The sequence below is a fragment of the Anomaloglossus baeobatrachus genome, unplaced genomic scaffold (assembly GCF_048569485.1).
Source record: "Anomaloglossus baeobatrachus isolate aAnoBae1 unplaced genomic scaffold, aAnoBae1.hap1 Scaffold_34, whole genome shotgun sequence".
NCBI classification, from domain to species: domain Eukaryota; kingdom Metazoa; phylum Chordata; class Amphibia; order Anura; family Aromobatidae; genus Anomaloglossus; species Anomaloglossus baeobatrachus.
In genome coordinates, this window is record NW_027442771.1 from 1,144,917 (window position 1) to 1,166,415 (window position 21,499).

General features: G+C 48.5%; 1 pseudogene; it reads right to left on the reverse strand.

The window, feature by feature from the left end:
* Positions 1-6,839: 6,839 nt before the first annotated feature.
* Positions 6,840-7,803, reverse strand: LOC142271881 (olfactory receptor 10G4-like; annotated as a pseudogene).
* Between the last annotated feature and the right edge of the window lie 13,696 nt (positions 7,804-21,499).

Sequence of the window (21,499 nt, forward strand, 5' to 3'; positions counted from 1 at the left end):
CCACATACACACAAACCGCGCAACACACACACAACGCTACAGACACACAGCGCTCCACAAACAACGCAACACACGCAACACACATACACCGCTCTCACCCCCCGCCACACCCAGACAACACCCAGAACATGTACAGCGCCCTACACAAACACTTAGTAACTACACACAACAACATCTATATATATATATAACAAAAATCATACATTAACTACACAATACGTAAATTCTAGAATACCCGATGCGTAGAATCGGGACACCTTCTAGTATATATATATATATATATATATATATATATATATATATATATTCAATAAAGCTGGATTTTTTAACTATGGATATTTTTGATGCTGGATCCAACCCTCCTTTGACCACGATTGACTGCAGCTTGGCCTTCTGACGGATCACGAGCATGACCAGTCTTGTTGCACAGAGCTACAGTCAGGGCCAGAAATATTTGGACAGTGACACAAGTTTTGTTATTTTAGCTGTTTACAAAAACATGTTCAGAAATACAATTATATATATAATATGGGCTGAAAGTGCACACTCCCAGCTGCAATACGAGAGTTTTCACATCCAAATCGGAGAAAGGGTTTAGGAATCATAGCTCTGTAATGCATAGCCTCCTCTTTTTCAAGGGACCAAAAGTGATTGGAGAAGGGACTCTAAGGGCTGCAATTAACTCTGAAGGCGTCTCCCTCGTTAACCTGTAATCAATGAAGTAGTTAAAAGGTCTGGGGTTGATTACAGGTGTGTGGTTTTGCATTTGGAAGCTGTTGCTGTGACCAGACAACATGCGGTCTAAGGAACTCTCAATTGAGGTGAAGCAGAACATCCTGAGGCTGAAAAAAAAGAAAAAATCCATCAGAGAGATAGCAGACATGCTTGGAGTAGCAAAATCAACAGTCGGGTACATTCTGAGAAAAAAGGAATTGACTGGTGAGCTTGGGAACTCAAAAAGGCCTGGGCGTCCACGGATGACAACAGTGGTGGATGATCGCCGCATACTTTCTTTGGTGAAGAAGAACCCGTTCACAACATCAACTGAAGTCCAGAACACTCTCAGTGAAGTAGGTGTATCTGTCTCTAAGTCAACAGTAAAGAGAAGACTCCATGAAAGTAAATACAAAGGGTTCACATCTAGATGCAAACCATTCATCAATTCCAAAAATAGACAGGCCAGAGTTAAATTTGCTGAAAAACACCTCATGAAGCCAGCTCAGTTCTGGAAAAGTATTCTATGGACAGATGAGACAAAGATCAACCTGTACCAGAATGATGGGAAGAAAAAAGTTTGGAGAAGAAAGGGAACGGCACATGATCCAAGGCACACCACATCCTCTGTAAAACATGGTGGAGGCAACGTGATGGCATGGGCATGTATGGCTTTCAATGGCACTGGGTCACTTGTGTTTATTGATGACATAACAGCAGACAAGAGTAGCCGGATGAATTCTGAAGTGTACCGGGATATACTTTCAGCCCAGATTCAGCCAAATGCCGCAAAGTTTATCGGACGGCGCTTCATAGTACAGATGGACAATGACCCCAAGCATACAGCCAAAGCTACCCAGGAGTTCATGAGTGCAAAAAAGTGGAACATTCTGCAATGGCCAAGTCAATCACCAGATCTTAACCCAATTGAGCATGCATTTCACTTGCTCAAATCCAGACTTAAGACGGAAAGACCCACAAACAAGCAAGACCTGAAGGCTGCGGCTGTAAAGGCCTGGCAAAGCATTAAGAAGGAGGAAACCCAGCGTTTGGTGATGTCCATGGGTTCCAGACTTAAGGCAGTGATTGCCTCCAAAGGATTCGCAACAAAATATTGAAAATAAAAATATTTTGTTTGGGTTTGGTTTATTTGTCCAATTACTTTTGACCTCCTAAAATGTGGAGTGTTTGTAAAGAAATGTGTACAATTCCTACAATTTCTATCAGATATTTTTGTTCAAACCTTCAAATTAAACGTTACAATCTGCACTTGAATTCTGTTGTAGAGGTTTCATTTCAAATCCAATGTGGTGGCATGCAGAGCCCAACTCGCGAAAATTGTGCCACTGTCCAAATATTTCTGGACCTAACTGTATATGGTAAGCTGGAGTTTTCTTTTCTTTATATTCCCCGATTATCCCTGTGACCATTTATCTCCGGTGACTGACGTCAGCAATCCTAGAATATAGCGCATATTTTCTCTCCAGATGTCACAGTGAATGGTAAACTGAGTGAAGATGGCAGCGATTTTGTAAGATTTAGCCTGCAGAATAAGAAATTGGGTCTTAAGGTTGATGTGAATGTGGATAATATCACTGTAATCCGTGAGGAACACGTCATTGTCTATGACTGGACGGCGGCCATCGAAAATCTGGGGTCAGTGAGGCGCCCATATAAACCTTGAGTGGGGGACGGGTGACCTCATAGATCAGTGCTTGGACCACAAGCTTCAGAGTACACATGTCACATGAGGATTTTGAATCTGATTATCCTTCCTTTCCATCCTTCCATTCCTCCTTCCTTCCCATTCTTCCTTCTTTCCCATCCTTTCCTTCCCATCCTTTCCTTCCCATCTTTTTCTTCCCATCCTTTCCTTCGTTCCCATCTTTCCCTTGCTTCTCTTCCTTACTTCCTTCCCATCCACCCATCTATCCTTCCTGATCATTCATCCATCCATCCTTCCTTCCTTCCCATCCTTCCTTCCATTCCTTCCCTCCCTTCCTTCCCCTCCTTACCATATTTCCCTTCCTTACCTTCTTTCCTTCCTTCCCATCCATCGATCTATCCTTCCTGATCACCCATCCATCCTTCCTTCCTTCCTTATCATCCTTCCTTCAATTCATCCTTCCTTCCTTATCATCCTTCCTTTATTCTGATCATCTTTCCTTCCTCATCATCTTTCCATCCTTACAGATCATCTTTCCATCCTTTCTGATCATCCTTCCTTCCTTCCTGATCATCCTTCCTTCCTGATCATCCTTCCTCCTTTTCTGATCATCCTTCCTTCCTGATCATCCTTCCTTCAATTCTGATCACCATTTCTTCCTTCCTGATCATCCCTCTTTCCTTCCTTCCTTTCTTTCTGATCATCCTTCCTCCCTTTCTGATCATCCTTCCTCCCTTTCTGATCATCCTTCCTCCCTTTCTGTTCATCCTTCCTCCCTTTCTGTTCATCCTTCCTCCCTTCCTGATCATCCTTCCTCCCTTTCTGATCATCCTTCCTCCCTTTCTGATCATCCTTCCTCCCTTTCTGTTCATCCTTCCTCCCTTCCTGATCATCCTTCCTGATGCCTCCTGTGATTTATGTATTCATCTCTATTTTACTTGTGCTCATTCCTGCGTTCATCTATTTGCTCCTTCATTTACTTTCTTGTATTTGTTTTCTTCTACATTTCTATTCCTTCATCTTCGTTCACATCTGCACATCGGCCACATTTCTCCTGATTTCCTGTGATTTCTGCGTGAGCGAGGATTTGTGTTTTTGTTTTGCAGAATTCTGAAATTGAATGATAAACAAATGACTTTCCCTCTCGACATTGGAGCCAATTTTACAATCGCCCCCAGCGGACGCTCGCTGCACCAGTCCTTTTATGTAGACGGCATTTACTCCGCAGTGAATAGCACCATCGGGGTCATCGGTATGTCATGAAACCGAAGGATGGATAAAGGAAGAATTCAGGAGCCAAAGGGGAAAGGATATGGGAGGAAGGAAAGGGCCAAAAGAAGAGGGGAGGAAGGAGGAGGAGACAAATGGGAAAACATAAAGGGAAGGATGAAGAGGGGAATGGAGGAAGAAAAATAAGAGACAGGGAAGGAATGAGGGAACTAAAAGGGAGAGAAGAGAGTAAAAGAATGTGGAAACCAAAAGGGAGGGAGAGGCGAGGAATGGAGGAACTAAAAGGAAAAGAAGAAAGAAATTGGAGAACTAAAAGGGGAGGAGAGAGAATTAGGGAACTAAAAGGGAAGGTAGAAGAGAGAAATGGGGAAGAAACATGGAAGGCAGAGGAATGGGGGACTAAAAGGGAGGAAAGAGTAAAAGAATGGTGGAACTAAAAGAGGGAGAAGTGAGGAATGAGAGAACTAAAAGGGAAGGGAGAGGAATGGGGGGAACTAAAAGGGAAGGAAGAAGAGAAGAATGCTGGAACAAAAATGAAAGGGAGAGGGAATGAATGGAGGAACTAAAAAGGAAGGTAAAGGAGAGGAATACTGGAACTAAAAAGGAAGGGATGTATGGGGGAACTAAAAGGGAAGGGAGAAAGGAGGAATGGGGAACTAAAAAGTAGAGTAGAGATGAAAAGAACAGGGGAACTAAAAAGAAAGGGAGAGGCGAGGCACGGGGGTGCTAAAAGAGAAGGGAAAGTATGTGAGAACAATGTGGCAACTAGAAGGGTAGGGTGAAGGGAGAGAAATGGAAGAACTAAAATGGGAGGGAAAGAAGAAGAGATCAATGGAGAAACAAACATGGAAGGGAGATTGGATGAATGGAGAAGCTAAAAAGGAAGGAGGAGTTGAGGGATAGGGGAACTAAAAGGGTAGGAGGAGGGGAGGAATGGGGGAACAAAAAGGGAGGGAAGAGAGGAAAACAAATGAGGGAACTAAAACAGAAGAGAGGAGAAGAATGGGGGAACTAAAATGGTAGGGAGAGGAGAAGAATGGGGGAACTAAAACAGAAGGAAGAGGAGAGAAATGGGGGAACTAACATGGAAGGTAGAGTAAGGAATGGGGAAAGGGAAGGGATGGGTGAGCAGAATGGCTGTGAAAATGAAATAGGAAAATGGGAATAGAGGGTGGAAGGGGCAGGAGAGGTATGGCAGAGACTAATTGGGAGGGTAGGAATGAGTTAGCAGAATATATAGGGAAGAGGAAGAGGTAGAAGTGAAATAAGCTACAAAAAGGGGAGATGAAGAATAGGGGAGCAAACGTGGAGTGTAGGAATGGGTAGCAAAGGGAGGCAAAATGATAGGTACATATGAGGATGGGGGACCCCCTTAATGATATTGTACAGATTAACCCTTCACTTTTTATGATCTCTTGAATTTCAGGTCAGTTCATTAACAGCGATGTAAGATTAACCTCAGATTCCTTCCACGTTGGTGCAAAGATCGTCCCCATTCACAGGTAAAACATTATTATATCCAGTCGTCACCTCTGTTCTTACCCCCGACCTGCAGACACCTCAGAGGAAACCAATGATCATGTAACTGTTATTTTTTCTATTTAGGGCCCCAGACTGTGATTTTACAGCACACGGGGAGCAGGACCGGGGCCAATGTCAGCACGTCAGCCTCAGCCCAGACATCCCACTCGGGGGAGCCGGATACATTGTATCAGACGTCTTTACAATTCCACAGTAAAATCCAGGATAAGTCATAGAATTATACAAAGTATCAAATAATCTGTAAATGTATATTAAACAGTTTCCCCCATTCTTTGTCAGTCATCATTATATGGGAAATGAGTGAAATCTTCAGAACTGCACTGATACATTGTAACAAACAACATGTACCGGCAAGAGTTGTGTTCACAGAAGATTGCCTAGACTGGATACATTGTAACAAACCCTCAGCTGTGACACGGTTTAGGTTTAAACAAGAATATTCTCATTCACAGACAATAATGAGAAGTTCTAAACATTGTAAAGGAGGGAAATGCAAAACTTTATTAACCCAATGAGGTTCAGGATCCGAGTTTGAGAATGATTGAAAGTTATAAGTGCAGAAGATTTTACACAAATGTCTCATACAATATAAAATGTAAAAACATCGGGAGGAACACAACCTGAAAGAATAAAAAGCAACAAATAAAGAACAATCCAACAAATAACTATTTGTAAATATGACTCCGAGCCCCAGGATGCGAGGGGTGCGACCCATAAACCTCTACTCCTGACATAAACGCACTCATGGACTGAAGGAACGAGGAGCCGAGCAGCAACATGTAAGAATAAGGGAAAGGTGAAGCCGAAAACCTCTCTTCAATGATCTGACAGAGCACAAAGAAGAGTGAGAGTCTTGCATGTTATGGAGGATGAGATTAGTCCTCCAAGGCTCCTGCCTTATCCAGCCTGATGGCCTCCAATGTCACTACATTACAGACCTCGAGCTTTCCCATCGACTGCTATTATCTTCTATTTCCCAAGATTTGGCGTTATTGGAGGAGACCTGCTTAGGTCTGGTGTTGGAGACATACATCTCCCACAATGGATAAGCGCATTATGGGAACTCAGCGTCTCTCTGCACAATTTGGATTACAGCTCTGGAGGTGACTGGAGTAGAAGACCTGATGTAACAGCAGAATAATAACTGCAGCTCTTGATGTAACCAGAGTAAACATGATTTAACAGCAGAGTAGTAACTGCAGCTCTAGAGGCAATTGGAGAATAAGACATGATGTAACAGCAGAATAAAGACTGCAGGTCTGGAGGTGACTGGAGAATAAGAAGTGATGTAACAGCAGAATAGTAACCGCAGCTTTGGAGGTGACTGGAGTATAAGACACAATGTAACAGCAGATTAGTGGCCATAGCTCTGGGGGTGACTGGAGTATAAGACATGATGTATCAGCAGAATAATAACTGCAACTCTTGATGTAACCAGAGTATAAGACATGATGTAACAGCAGAATAGTGACTGCAGCTCTGGAGGTAACATGAGGATAAGACCTGAGATAACAGCAGGATTATAACTGCAGCTCTTGGTATAACCAGAGTATAAAACATGATGTAACAAAAGTATAGTGAATGCAGCTCTGGAGGTAATTGCAGGATAAGCCATGGTGTAACACCAGAATAGTGAGTGCAGCTCTGTAGGTGACTGGATGATAAGACATGATGTAACTTTCCAATATCAGAAGATGCTGCTCATTCTGCTGTTTTTCACATGGAGTGGATTGGGCCGCATTAGTAATTTTTGTAGCACTCCTTTGACTTCCTTGTTCCTCAGAGTATATATCAGGGGGTTCAGCATGGGCGTTATAACCGCATAGAACACAGTAATGAAGCTGTTGGCTGATGTGTACACTGACATGGGCTGCACATACACAATGATCCCGGTCCCATAGAATATGGACACCACCAGTAAATGTGACGCACACGTAGAGAACGTCTTCTGTTGTCCCTCCCTGGAGTTTATCCTCAAGATGCTCCTCACAATCCGGTTGTAAGATACAAGAACTAACGTGAAACACGATGGCCCCAAGATTACCGGAGTGACGATGAGCAGGATCTCATCCAGAGCTTTATAAGTGGCGTCGCGTCACAAAAGAAGTTGTAGAGCTGGTTTGGTCCACAGAAGGAAAGTCTCATAAGAAAGCAGGTGTGGAACGTGGAGTGGGCAAAGCCACCGAACCAGGCACAGCCGGCCAGAGGGATGCAGACCGACCTCATCAGCTCGGTGTACCGGAGCGGGTTACAGATGGCCACAAAGCGGTGATAAGCTATGACGGCCAGAAGGAACATCTCCAGCTGCCCAGGACATGGAAGAAATACATCTGAGAGAAGCAACCATAGAACGAGATCCTCCTGTTATCGGAGGAGAGGATGTCGAGCAGTTTAGGGACAGTCACCGAGGAGTAACCTATATCTAGGAAGGACAGGTGGCCCAGGAAGAGATACATGGGGGTGTGAAGGCGAGCGTCCAGCTGCACCACCAGGAGGATCAGCGCATTACCCAGAACCGTGATCACATAGTCAATCATAAAACTGAGGAAAAGGAGAATCTGGACGTCAGAGACCGCGGAGGACAGACTGGAGAGGACAAATTCTCCCACCAAGCTCTGGTTATCATCTAAAAAAGATTCAATAATGTTCATCTGAGAAAAAATAGCAATAAATAAGAAGTAATGCAAAATAAGAAATGGCAAATTCCTAATATTAAATTCAGAAATGTACAGGCTGGTTGTCACCAGTAATAGATCAGTGATGTCATCGTCAGTGGGCGGGGCTGACAACTTCACACATATCATATACAGTGTGTCCACCCATATCCTGTCCAACGCCATTAACTTGAGAACGGCTGCAGCTATAGGCATAGAAATGGTGTCTAGGTATAGTAAAGTAGCCATGCGCTACGCAATGAAACCACCTATAGCGCCACCTGGTGAAAAACAACAGAGTTAGCATTTTTATCTCGACAATGGAAAGAGAGAAAAAAAGTGAAATACAAAGTTGTAGGGCATCATCAATTCAATACGAATCGACACCTTGCATACAGAAATGCTATGATTAGAACGTGTAAAACTCACAAGGCTGCGGACGTGAAGCGATACCTCATGGACTTCCTACAAGTCATTGGGTATGGTGGCTGCGTGGAGTGGCCTCCACACTCACCTGACCTGACCCCATTGGACTTCTTTCTGTGAGGTCACATCAAACAGCAGGTGTATGCGACCATTCCACCAACATTGCAGGACCTACGACGACGTATCACAGATGCTTGTGATCGCCCAGTATGTAAGCAATGCACAGCCCCCACCCACCATCACCGACCATATGATGGGACCTCCGGCTACTAATCATTTGTATCCACAAATCTATTTTCATTTTAATGTTCTGTATAGATTATTTAAACACAACTTTTTCTTTTCATTGATGTGAATTCCCGGTCTGTGGCACAGTTTGGTAGGGTAATGTATTGATACTTGTTTTGTTTTTTTCTTCTTTCCTTGTATTGTTTATTTTGCTCTCGAATACATGTGTTAAGCTCCTGATTTCCGGTCTGATGTGAAGATTTCCTAGTGATAATGACTGACTTTTCCCTGCAGCCGGACTGATCCCGGCGCTGGTCACTGATCTGTCATCAGATCTCACACAACAAACCGTGCACATTCTAAATAGATCCTGGACTGATGAGATGTGAGTACATCAGCCATGGGTGAAGAGGGAAATATTCCCATTATTTGTCTCAGATATTTACTACCATTTGTATATTCCTAACAAATAACGAATCTAATAATGCAAGTCAAAGGAAATTAATAATATTCCTGCGGATGAGGAGAAAAGAGCTGACAAAGAATGGAAACAGCATGGGGAAGATTCCTGGATGCATCTATGAAGCACAGGTCACTTCTGGGAACAATATTTTCAGAATATTACGTCACCCCCCATCATCCCCCTCTAACACAGACCACCCCCATCATCCCCCCTCTATCACAGACCACCCCCATCATCCCCCCTCTCTCACAGACCACCCCCATCATCCCCCTTTCTCACAGACCGCTCCCCATCATCCCCCTCTCTCACAGACCGCTCCCCATCATCCGCCCTCTCTCGCATAGACCGCTCCCCATCATCCCCCCTCTCTCGCATAGACCGCTCCCCATCATCCCCCCTCTCTCGCATAGACCGCTCCTCATCATCCCCCCTCTCTCGCATAGACCGCTCCCCATCATCCCCCCTCTCTCGCATAGATCGCTCCCCATCATCCCCCCTCTCTCACAGACCGCTCCCCATCATCCCCCCTCTCTCACAGACCGCTCACCGTCATCCCCCCTCTCTCACAGACCACTCCCCATCATCCCCCTCTCTCATAGACCGCTCCCCATCATCCCCCCTCTCGCATAGACCGCTCCCCATCATCCCCCCTCTCGCATAGACTGCTTCCCATTATCCCCCCTCTCGCATAGACCGCTCCCCATCATCCCCCCTTTCTCACAGACCGCTCCCCATCACCCCCCCTCTCTCATAGACCGCTCCCCATCATCCCCCCTCTCTCATAGACCGCTTCCCATCATCCCCCTCTCTCATAGACCGCTCCCCATCATCCCCCCTCTCTCACAGACTGCTCACCATCATCCCCCCTCTCGCACAGACTGCTCCCCATCATCCCCCTCACTCATAGACCGCTCCCCATCATCCCCCTCTCAAATAGAGCGATCTCCTCTCAGTCCCTCTCTCCCTTTCTCAGCAGCAGGAGATGACAGAATGTGAGGGAATAAATAACACCGAAGCCTCCAAAATGAAGAGGACATTTCTCCAGATTATATCTTTGGTGTTACTGTAAGGAATCCAGCATGGAGGGTGACGTGTCTGTCCGGTGTCTGGACCTTCATCAGTCACTATAAAGACAATATACAATCAATACAACAGGAAACATGAATATATATATACTGCAAATCTCTGCAAATATATACTAAGATAACACCTCCTGGCAGCATCTTGTATAGGTGACATCTATCATACAGAGATGTCACATAGATATTGGCAAATTTATATATATATATATATATATATATATATCGGTATTATAAAAAATAAGGAGCAAATACAGATAAGATAACACTTCCTGGCAGCCTGGAAAATATCTATTACATCTAATCTCAGATCAGAGGCCAATATATTGGAAAATCGTCTTCATAGAGGAAAATGAAGCAACAGAAGGAGAGAGTCACAGCGCAGACACCGCACAGATGGAGGATGATATCTACAGAGGAGAGAACATCATCCTCCATATTCTCCTCCTCTGATCTTGATGATGACCCTTCTGGAGTCGCCGCCCTATAGGAGCCAATATCTGCTCCATCTATGGGGACCAGGGCTGCCACTAGAAATTTCAGGGCCCCATACTGGCAAAAGTTCGGGGCCCCCTTGAGGCTCCGCCCCAGCTCCGCCTCCACCCCACGAATCTTCCACAGTCCCACCGCCACTCTTGGAAAACTTCACTTCTGCATTACAGCCTCACCAATCCACACATTAACCCTTTACATTGAACACCGTGTCACACACGCAGCCATCAGATTTTGTTTTGGCCAAAAGATTTTTGTAAGCCTCCACCACGACAAGGTGGACTCTTTTGGCCGGGCCCTACTTTACTCTAACTTTTTTTTTTCTTTTTAAATCTAACTTCTTTGGTATATATTTTTTTTTTTTGGTATATCTATTTTTTTTCTTTAAGGGAATGTGTCACATGCAGTTTTTAAACTAATTGAAACCAAATTGTGATAATGCAGACTTGTGGATTTACACCTAACAACCCCTTCAAAGGGAATCTGTCACCAGGTTTTTAACACCTAATCTGAGCGCAGCATAACATAGGGGAAGAGATCCTGATTCCAGCGATTGTCACTTATTAGGCTGCAGTGCTTAGTGTAGTTTTGATAACATCACTGGTTAATCAGCAGGAGATTATCATTACAGGGCTACTTGGTATACTTTAGGTAGTCCAGCATATTCATGAGCTCTGTATAACTGTTAGATCTGCAGCAGAGAAAACATGGATTTTATCACAATGAAAGCAAACAGCCCAGTAAGTGACACACCGCTGGAATCAGGATATCTGTTTCTACTTTATGCTGCTCTCAGATGGGGGAGCAAAAACCTGCTGACAGATTCCCTTTAAGGCTTTTTTAGCAGATAGATAGATAGATAGATGGATATGTGGCGCCCCTGTGGCTTCAGTCACCACAGGGTACTGCACCTCACTTAAGGTGCAGTACGCATCCTGGATCCAGAGGAGGTCGGTACCAGTTCCACAACACAAACTCATATACACAACCAGGTTGCCCTCCCCATTGGGGACCAGGCTAGGGTCGGGTCTTAAGCTAGTCACCAAACATGGGGGGGCGGTCACCCACTAGTGACAGGGAACCGGGGGAGGAGCAGCCACCAGGGGGAGTTAGGAGCTTACACAACAGTTAGAGTGTTCTCCAGCAGGAGAGAACAAGAGTGGGACCGGTGCGGTTCAGGGTGCAGAGCCTTAGGGTGGAACAGACTTCACGTTGTATCACCAGAATCTGCAGGACGGGGGATTGAAAGTCCCTCTGACCACCACGAGATCCCGGCGCACAGTGCCACATAGGGTCCGGAGTCGTGATTACAGTCAAGCCCCACAGCGGCCCCGCATCACCTACACACGGGACAGGAGCTAACACTACACGAACCGGGGTCCCCAAGCAGCATCAGGCCACGGGGATCCATCTATAAAGGCGCAAGAAGGAAGGGCCCATCGACCACTGTACCGGTTATAACCTCCAACGGATCTGGGATCAGCTGGGGCCCATCACGGCTGGAACCACAGCAGCTGATTCAGCCTTTTGATTGCCGTCACCTCGCGCTTCGGCACCAACGGCCACTACTCTCCTCATCATCCTCCCCGGGCCCCCGCTCAACCTGTGGGGAGCAGAACCATCCTTGCTGCAACACTATCCTCCCCGGAGGACAGAGACAGCAGCAGCGCCTAATCCCTGGCCACGTACCACAGGTGGCGTCACAAGACTATCATCCTCATCATTCCCCCACCATCATCCAAATCCCTTTTACTGTACACCTCGGGGCCACGAACCCGGGCAGGGCCACCTGTGACATCCCCTTGACCCGACATCACTGGCCCGACGACGAGTAATATTTAACCCCTGCGCCGTGGGTGCTACAGATAGATGAGGGACGGAGGGACGGACGGACGGAGGGACGGATAGACGGAGGGACAGAGGGACAAAGGGATGGATTGACAAAGGGACGGATAGACAAAGGGACGGATAGACAAAGGGACGGATAGACGGTGGGGGGGTCTCACAGCAGGTGGGGGGTGTCTCACAGCAGGGGGGATCTCATAGCAGGGGGGTCTCACAGCAGGTGGGGGGGTCTCACAGCAGGTGGGGGGGTCTCACAGCAGGTGGGGGGTCTCACAGCAGGTGGGGGGTTTTCACAGCAGGTGGGGGGGCTCTCACAGAAGGTGGGGGGGGTCTCACATAAGGTGGGGGGGTCTCACAGCAGGTGGGGGGGTCTCACAGCAGGTGGGGGGGTCTCACAGCAGGTGAGGGGTTTTCACAGCAGGTGGGGGGTCTCACAGCAGGTGGGGGGTCTCACAGAAGGTGGGGGGGTCTCACAGAAGGTGGGGGGGTCTCACATAAGGTGGGGGGTCTCACAGCAGGTGGGGGGTCTCACAGCAGGTGGGGGGGTCTCACAGCAGGTGGGGGGGTCTCACAGAAGGTGGGGGGAGTCTCACAGAAGGTGGGGGGGTCTCACAGCAGGTGGGGGGTCTCACAGAAGGTGGGGGGGTCTCACAGAAGGTGGGGGGGTCTCACAGAAGGTGGGGGGAGTCTCACAGAAGGTGGGGGGGTCTCACAGAAGGTAGGGGGTCCTCACTGCAGGTGGGGGGGTCTCACTGCAGGTGGGGGTCTCACTGCAGGTGGGGGGGTCTCACTGCAGGTGGGGGGGGTCGGGTCTCACTGCAGGTGGGGGGGTGTGTCACTGCAGGTGGTGGGGGGGTCACAGCAGGTGGGGGGGTCACAGCAGGTGGGGGGGGGTCACAGCAGGTGGGGGTGGGGTCACAGCAGGTGGGGGTGGGGTCACAGCAGATGGAGGAAGGTGAGAGGTGGGAGAGGGGCAGCAGATGAGGGAGGGGGCAGTGACTTATGGGGGAGGGGGTGGCAGATGGAGGGGACGCAGCAGATGGGTTCAGTGCTGCTGGATCAGGGGCAATGACTGTTGCAGCCGGCGGCAGATGGGTGGGGGCTGGGGCAATGGCGGCGGATGAAAGGAGACAGTGTCTTTAAACTTACCGATCACGCTCCTCACCTTCCACGGACGCTGGAGTGAAGCTGAGGGGAGTGGTCACCGGCCCCAGATCCACAGTGATTGGAGAGATCGGTCACAAGGCCGATCTCTCCAATCAGAGCTGGGGGTGGGTGAAACTGAGGTCACCCAGCTCCTGCCAATGATCGGTGCTACAGCTGCACTGATCAGGGCTGGATTTTAATGTTATAGCCATTTTCAATGATTGGAACATTACAGTGGCTGTGATTGGCTGACGAACGCCGCTCAGCCAATCACAGCCTCCTTAGGTCCGGGGAGGAGACACCACCCCTCCTGAGGTCAGGCAGTGGGCCCCTCCTCCCCGAATCTAAGATATTTGCAGTGATCGCAGCCACCGGGGCCACGATCACGCCATGACGTACTGGGTACGTCATGGGTCCTTAAGTACCAGGGAGCTTTGACACACCCAGTACGTTTTCAGGCTCTAGGGGCCCGCTCCCGCTTGGGGCCCTTGTGCGACTGCAGGTGCTGTCAGTGCAACGTCCCCACCCCCTGCCCATGGGGCCCGGTGAGCAGAGAAATGAAAGGGGAGGGGTCCGGGCTGTCAGCGTGTCCAGGCCCCGCCTCCTGCTCACTGCACGACCAGCCCGCCCTGCGAAGTGTACTGTCAACGCCCCCTGCGCTGGGGCCCGGGGAGCAGAGGAATGAAAGGGGAGAGGCCTGTCAGCATGTCCGGGCCCCCCCTCCTGCCTGCTGCTCACCGGGCCCGCTACAGGAGTTCCACTAGTATTGCCCTGATGGCGGCCCTGATGGGGACTGTACGAAGCAGTGCGCACTGCATGGGGACACTGCCTGCTCTAACCCCGCCCATCACCGATATAGCCACGCCCATCACCGATATAGCCTCGCCCATTACTGATATAGCCTCGCCCATCACTGATATAGCACTGCCCATCTCCAGTATAGCCACGCCCATCACCGATATAGCACCGCCCAACTCCAGTATAGCCCCGCCCAACTCCAGTATAGCCCCGCCCATCTCCAGAATAGCCCCGACCATCTCCAGCATAGCCCCGCTCATCTCCAGTATAGACACGGCCATCTACAGTATAGTCCCGCCCATCTCCAGTATGGCCCCGACCATCTCCAGTGTAGACACGCCCATCTCCAGTATAGACACGCCCATCTCCAGTATAGCCCCGCCCATCTCCAGCATAGCCCCACCTATCTCCAGCATAGCCCCACCCATCTCCAGTATAGACACGGCCATCTCCAGTATAGCCCCGCCCATTTCCAGTATAGCCCCGACCATTTCCAGCATAGCCCCACCCATCTCCAGCATAGTCCCACCCATCTCCAGTATAGACACGGCCATCTCCGGTATAGCCCCGCCCATCTCCGGTATAGCCCCGCCCATCTTCAGCATAGCCCTGCGTAGCGAAACGCCCATCTAAAGTATAGCCGCGCCCAGCACTCAGAGGCTCCGCCCCTGTTGTGAACTCTCCATGGCAACTCATGTGTGGCTTAACAGGGAGAAGCCCCGCCCCCTGCTCACAGGATTCTAATCAGTGCGGACGTCTCCATATTGCCAAGGACGATGTAGCGGCCGAGGGGCGGAGCCAGCAGCGATTTGAGCGCTCAGTGGTGACAGGAGGCGGAGTGTGTGCGGCCAGGTGACCACAGCGTGCGGAGCCCGAGCGGAGGCCGGAGGTGGAGTACGAGCCCCGGCGGCTGTATACAGTGTAGATGAGGGTGTACATATATATATACGGGGGGCGGAGCGGGCCTAGACGGGATATATCACCATGGTAACACAGAGGCATCCAGAGATCACGTCTCCTAGTGGGAGGGGCCCGAACAGTGGAGACCACAACAAACACCCCGATGCCAGACGCCCATTATTGTGTATAGAGGACTATGTGGGGTCTATTATTGTATATGGAGGGTTATGTGGGGGCCATTATACTGTATGGAGGACTATGTGGGACTCATTATTCTGAATGCAGGACTATGTGGGGCCCATTATTGTGTATGGAGGGTTATGTGGGCGCCATTATACTGTACGGAGGACTATGTGGGGCCCATTATTCTGTATGGAGGACTATGTGGGGCCCATTATTCAGTATAGAGGGCTATGTGGGGCCCATTATTGTGTATGGAGGGCTATGTGGGGCACATTATTGTTTATGGAGGGCTATGTGGGGCCCAATATTCTGTATGGAGGACTATGTAGGGCCCATTATTCTGTATGGAGGGCTATGTGGGGCTCATTATTCTATATGTAGGACTATGTGGGGCCCATTATTCTGTATGGAGGGCTATGTGGGTCCCATTATTGTATATGGAGGGCTACGTGGGGCCCATTATTCTGTATGGAGGACTATGTGGGGCCATTATTGTGTATGGAGGGCTATGTGGGTACCATTATTGTGTATGGAGGGCTATGTGGGGCCCATTATTGTCTATGGAGGGCTATGTGGGGCCCATTATTCTGTATGGAGGGCTATGTGGGGCCATTATTGTGTATGAGGGCTATGTGGGGCCCATTATTGTCCATGGAGGGCTATGTGGGGCCCATTATTCTGTATGGAGGACTATGTGGGGCCCATTATTCTGTATGGAGGACTATGTGGGGCCCATTATTCTGTATGGAGGGCTATGTGGGGCCCATTATTCTATATGGAGGACTATGTGGGGCCCATTATTATGTATGGAGTGCTATGTGGGTCCCATTATTGTATATGGAGGGCTATGTGGGGCCCATTATTCTGTATGAAGGACTATGTGGGGCCATTATTGTGTATGGAGGGCTATGTGGATACCATTATTGTGTATGGAGGGCTATGTGGGGCCGATTATTGTCTATGGAGGGCTATGTGGGGCCCATTATTCTGTATGGAGGGCTATGTGGGGCCATTATTGTGTATGGGGGCTATGTGGGGCCCATTATTGTCTATGGAGGGCTATGTGGGGTCCATTATTGTCTATGGAGGGCCCATTATTCTGTATGGAGGACTATGTGGGGCCCATTATTCTGTATGGAGAGCTAAGTGGGGCCCAATATTGTGTATGGAGGGCTATGTGGGTTCCATTATTCTGTATGGAGGACTATTTGGGGCCATTATTGTGTATGGAAGGCTATGTGGGTACCATTATTGTGTATGGAGGGCTATGTGGGTACCATTATTGTGTATGGAGGGCTATGTGGGTACCATTATTGTGTATGGAGGGCTATGTGGGGCCCATTATTGTCTATGGAGGGCTATGTGAGGCCCATTATTCTGTATGGAGGGCTATGTGGGGCCATTATTGTGTATGGAGGGCTATGTGGGGCCCATTATTGTCTATGGAGAGCTATGTGGGGCCCATTATTCTGTGTGGAGGGCAATGTGAGGCTCATTATTGTGTATGGGGGCTATGTGGGGCCCATTATTGTATATGGAGGGCTATGTGAGGCCCATTATTGTGTATGGAGGGCTATGTGGGGCCCATTATTCTGTATGGGGGACTATGTGGGGCCCATTATTGTGTATGGAGGGCTACGTGAGGCCCTTTATTGTGTATGGAGGGCTATGTGGGGCCCATTATTCTGTATGGGGGACTATGTGGGGCCCATTATTCTGTATGGAGGACTATGTGGGGCCCATTATTCTGTACGGAGGGCTATGTGGGGCTCATTATTCTATATGGAGGACTATGTGGGGCCCATTATTCTGTATGGAGGGCTATGTGGGTCCCATTATTGTATATGGAGGGCTATGTGGGGCCCATTATTCTGTATGGAGGACTATGTGGGGCCATTAGTGTGTATGGAGGGCTATGTGGGTACCATTATTGTGTATGGAGGGCTATGTGGGGCCCATTATTGTCTATGGAGGGCTATGTGGGGCCCATTATTCTGTATGGAGGGCTATGGGGCTATGTGGGGCCATTATTGTGTATGGGGGCTATGTGGGGCCCATTATTGTCTATGGAGGGCTATGTGGGGCCCATTATTCTGTATGGAGGACTATGTGGGGCCCATTATTCTGTATGGAGGACTATGTGTGGCCCATTATTCTGTATGGAGGGCTATGTGGGGCCCATTATTCTATATAAAGGACTATGGGGCCCATTATTATGTATGGAGTGCTATGTGGGTCCCATTATTGTATATGGAGGGCTATGTGGGGCCCATTATTCTGTATGAAGGACTATGTGGGGCCATTATTGTGTATGGAGGGCTATGTGGATACCATTATTGTGTATGGAGGGCTATGTGGGGCCGATTATTGTCTATGGAGGGCTATGTGGGGCCCATTATTCTGTATGGAGGGCTATGTGGGGCCATTATTGTGTATGTGGGCTATGTGGGACCCATTATTGTCTATGGAGGGCTATGTGGGGCCCATTATTGTCTATGGAGGGCCCATTATTCTGTATGGAGGACTATGTGGGGCCCATTATTCTGTATGGAGAGCTATGTGGGGCCCATTATTGTGTATGGAGGGCTATGTGGGATCCATTATTCTGTTTGGAGGACTATGTGGGGCCATTATTGTGTATGGAGGGCTATGTGGGTACCATTATTGTTTATGGAGGGCTATGTGGGTACCATTATTGTGTATGGAGGGCTATGTGGGTACCATTATTGTGTATGGAGGGCTATGTGGGGCCCATTATTGTCTATGGAGGGCTATGTGGGGCCCATTATTCTGTATGGAGGGCTATGTGGGGCCATTATTGTAAATGGAGGGCTATGTGGGGCCCATTATTGTCTATGGAGGGCTATGTGGGGCCCATTATTCTGTATGGAGGGCAATGTGAGGCTCATTATTGTGTATGGGGGCTATGTGGGGCCCATTATTGTGTATGGAGGGCTATGTGAGGCCCATTATTGTGTATGGAGGGCTATGTGGGGCCCATTATTGTGTATGGAGGGCTATGTGGGGCCCATTATTGTTTATGGAGGGCTATGTGGGGCCTATTATTCTGTATGGAGGACTATGTGGGGCCCATTATTCTGTATGGAGGGCTATGTGGGGCTCATTATTCTATATGGAGGACTATGTGGGGCCCATTATTCTGTATGGAGGGCTATGTGGGTCCCATTATTGTATATGGAGGGCTACGTGGGGCCCATTATTCTGTATGGAGGACTATGTGGGGCCATTATTGTGTATGGAGGGCTATGTGGGTACCATTATTGTGTATGGAGGGCTATGTGGGGCCCATTATTGTCTATGGAGGGCTATGTGGGGCCCATTATTCTGTATGGAGGGCTATGTGGGGCCATTATTGTGTATGAAGGCTATGTGGGGCCCATTATTGTCCATGGAGGGCTATGTGGGGCCCATTATTCTGTATGGAGGACTATGTGGGGCCCATTATTCTGTATAGAGGACTATGTGGGGCCCATTATTCTGTATGGAGGGCTATGTGGGGCCCATTATTCTATATGGAGGACTACGTGGGGCCCATTATTATGTATGGAGTGCTATGTGGGTCCCATTATTGTATATGGAGGGCTATGTGGGGCCCATTATTCTGTATGAAGGACTATGTGGGGCCATTATTGTGTATGGAGGGCTATGTGGATACCATTATTGTGTATGGAGGGCTATGTGGGGCCGATTATTGTCTATGGAGGGCTATGTGGGGCCCATTATTCTGTATGGGGGCTATGTGGGGCCCATTATTGTCTATGGAGGGCTATGTGGGGTCCATTATTGTCTATGGAGGGCCCATTATTCTGTATGGAGGACTATGTGGGGCCCATTATTCTGTAAGGAGAGCTATGTGGGGCCCATTATTGTGTATGGAGGGCTATGTGGGTTCCATTATACTGTATGGAGAACTATGTGGGGCCATTATTGTGTATAGAGGGCTATGTGGGTACCATTATTGTGTATGGAGGGCTATGTGGGTACCATTATTGTGTATGGAGGGCTATGTGGGTACCATTATTGTGTATGGAGGGCTATGTGGGGCCCATTATTGTCTATGGAGGGCTATGTGGGGCCCATTATTCTGTATGGAGGGCTATGTGGGGCCATTATTGTGTATGAAGGGCAATGTGGGGCCCATTATTGCCTATGGAGAGCTATGTGGGGCCCATTATTCTGTATGGAGGGCAATGTGAGGCTCATTATTGTGTATGGGGGCTATGTGGGGCCCATTATTGTGTATGGAGGGCTATGTGAGGCCCATTATTGTGTATGGAGGGCTATGTGGGGCCCATTATTCTGTATGGGGGACTATGTGGGGCCCATTATTGTGTATGGAGGGCAATGTGGCACCCATTATTCTGTATGGAGGGCTATGAGGGGCCCATTATTCTGTATAGGGGACTACATGGGGCCCATTATTGTGTATGGAGGGCTATGTGGGGCCCATTATTCTGTATAGGGGACTACATGGGGCCCATTATTGTGTATGTAGGGCAATGTGGCGCCCATTATTCTGTATGGAGGGCTATGTGGGGCCCATTATTCTGTATAGGGGACTACATGGGGCCCATTATTGTGTATGGAGGGCTATGTGGCGCCCATTATTCTGTATGGAGGGCTATGTGGGACTTATTATTGTGTATGGAGGGCTATGTGGGGTCCATTATTGTGTATGGAGGGCTATGTGGGATCCATTATTGTGTATGGAGTACTATGTGGGGCCCATTATTGTGTATGGAGGACTATGTGGGGCCCATTATTGTGTATGGAGGGCTACGTGCGGCCCATTATTCTGTATAGGGGACTACGTGGGGCCCATTATTGTGTATGGAGGGCTATGTGGCGCCCATTATTCTGTATGAAGGGCTATGTGGGGCCCATTATTCTGTATGGAGAGCTATGTGGGACCCAATATTCTGTATGGAGGGCTATGTGGGGCCCATTATTGTGTATGAAGGGCGATGTGGGGCCCCTTATTTTGTATGGAGGGCTATGTGGGGCTTATTATTCTGTATAGGGGACTAAATGGGGTCCATTATTCTGTATAGAGGACTACGTGGGGCCCAATATTGTGTATGGAGTGCTATGTGGGGCCCATTATTGTCTATGGAGGGCTATGTGGGGCCCATTATTGTCTATGGAGGGCCCATTATTCTGTATGGAGGACTATGTGGGGCCCATTATTCTGTATGGAGAGCTATGTGGGGCCCATTATTGTGTATGGAGGGCTATGTGGGATCCATTATTCTGTTTGGAGGACTATGTGGGGCCATTATTGTGTATGGAGGGCTATGTGGGTACCATTATTGTGTATGGAGGGCTATGTGGGTACCATTATTGTGTATGGAGGGCTATGTGGGTACCATTATTGTGTATGGAGGGCTATGTGGGGCCCATTATTGTCTATGGAGGGCTATGTGGGGCCCATTATTCTGTATGGAGGGCTATGTGGGGCCCAATATTCTGTATGGAGGGCTATGTGGGGCCCATTATTGTGTATGAAGGGCGATGTGGGGCCCCTTATTTTGTATGGAGGGCTATGTGGGGCTTATTATTCTGTATAGGGGACTAAATGGGGCCCATTATTCTGTATATGGGACTACGTGGGGCCCAATATTGTGTATGGAGTGCTATGTGGGGCCCATTATTGTCTATGGAGGGCTATGTGGGGCCCATTATTGTCTATGGAGGGCCCATTATTCTGTATGGAGGACTATGTGGGGCCCATTATTCTGTATGGAGAGCTATGTGGGGCCCATTATTGTGTATGGAGGGCTATGTGGGATCCATTATTCTGTTTGGAGGACTATGTGGGGCCATTATTGTGTATGGAGGGCTATGTGGGTACCATTATTGTGTATGGAGGGCTATGTGGGTACCATTATTGTGTATGGAGGGCTATGTGGGTACCATTATTGTGTATGGAGGGCTATGTGGGGCCCATTATTGTCTATGGAGGGCTATGTGGGGCCCATTATTCTGTATGGAGGGCTATGTGGGGCCATTATTGTGTATGGAGGGCTATGTGGGGCCCATTATTGTCTATGGAGGGCTATGTGGGGCCCATTATTCTGTATGGAGGGCAATGTGAGGCTCATTATTGTGTATG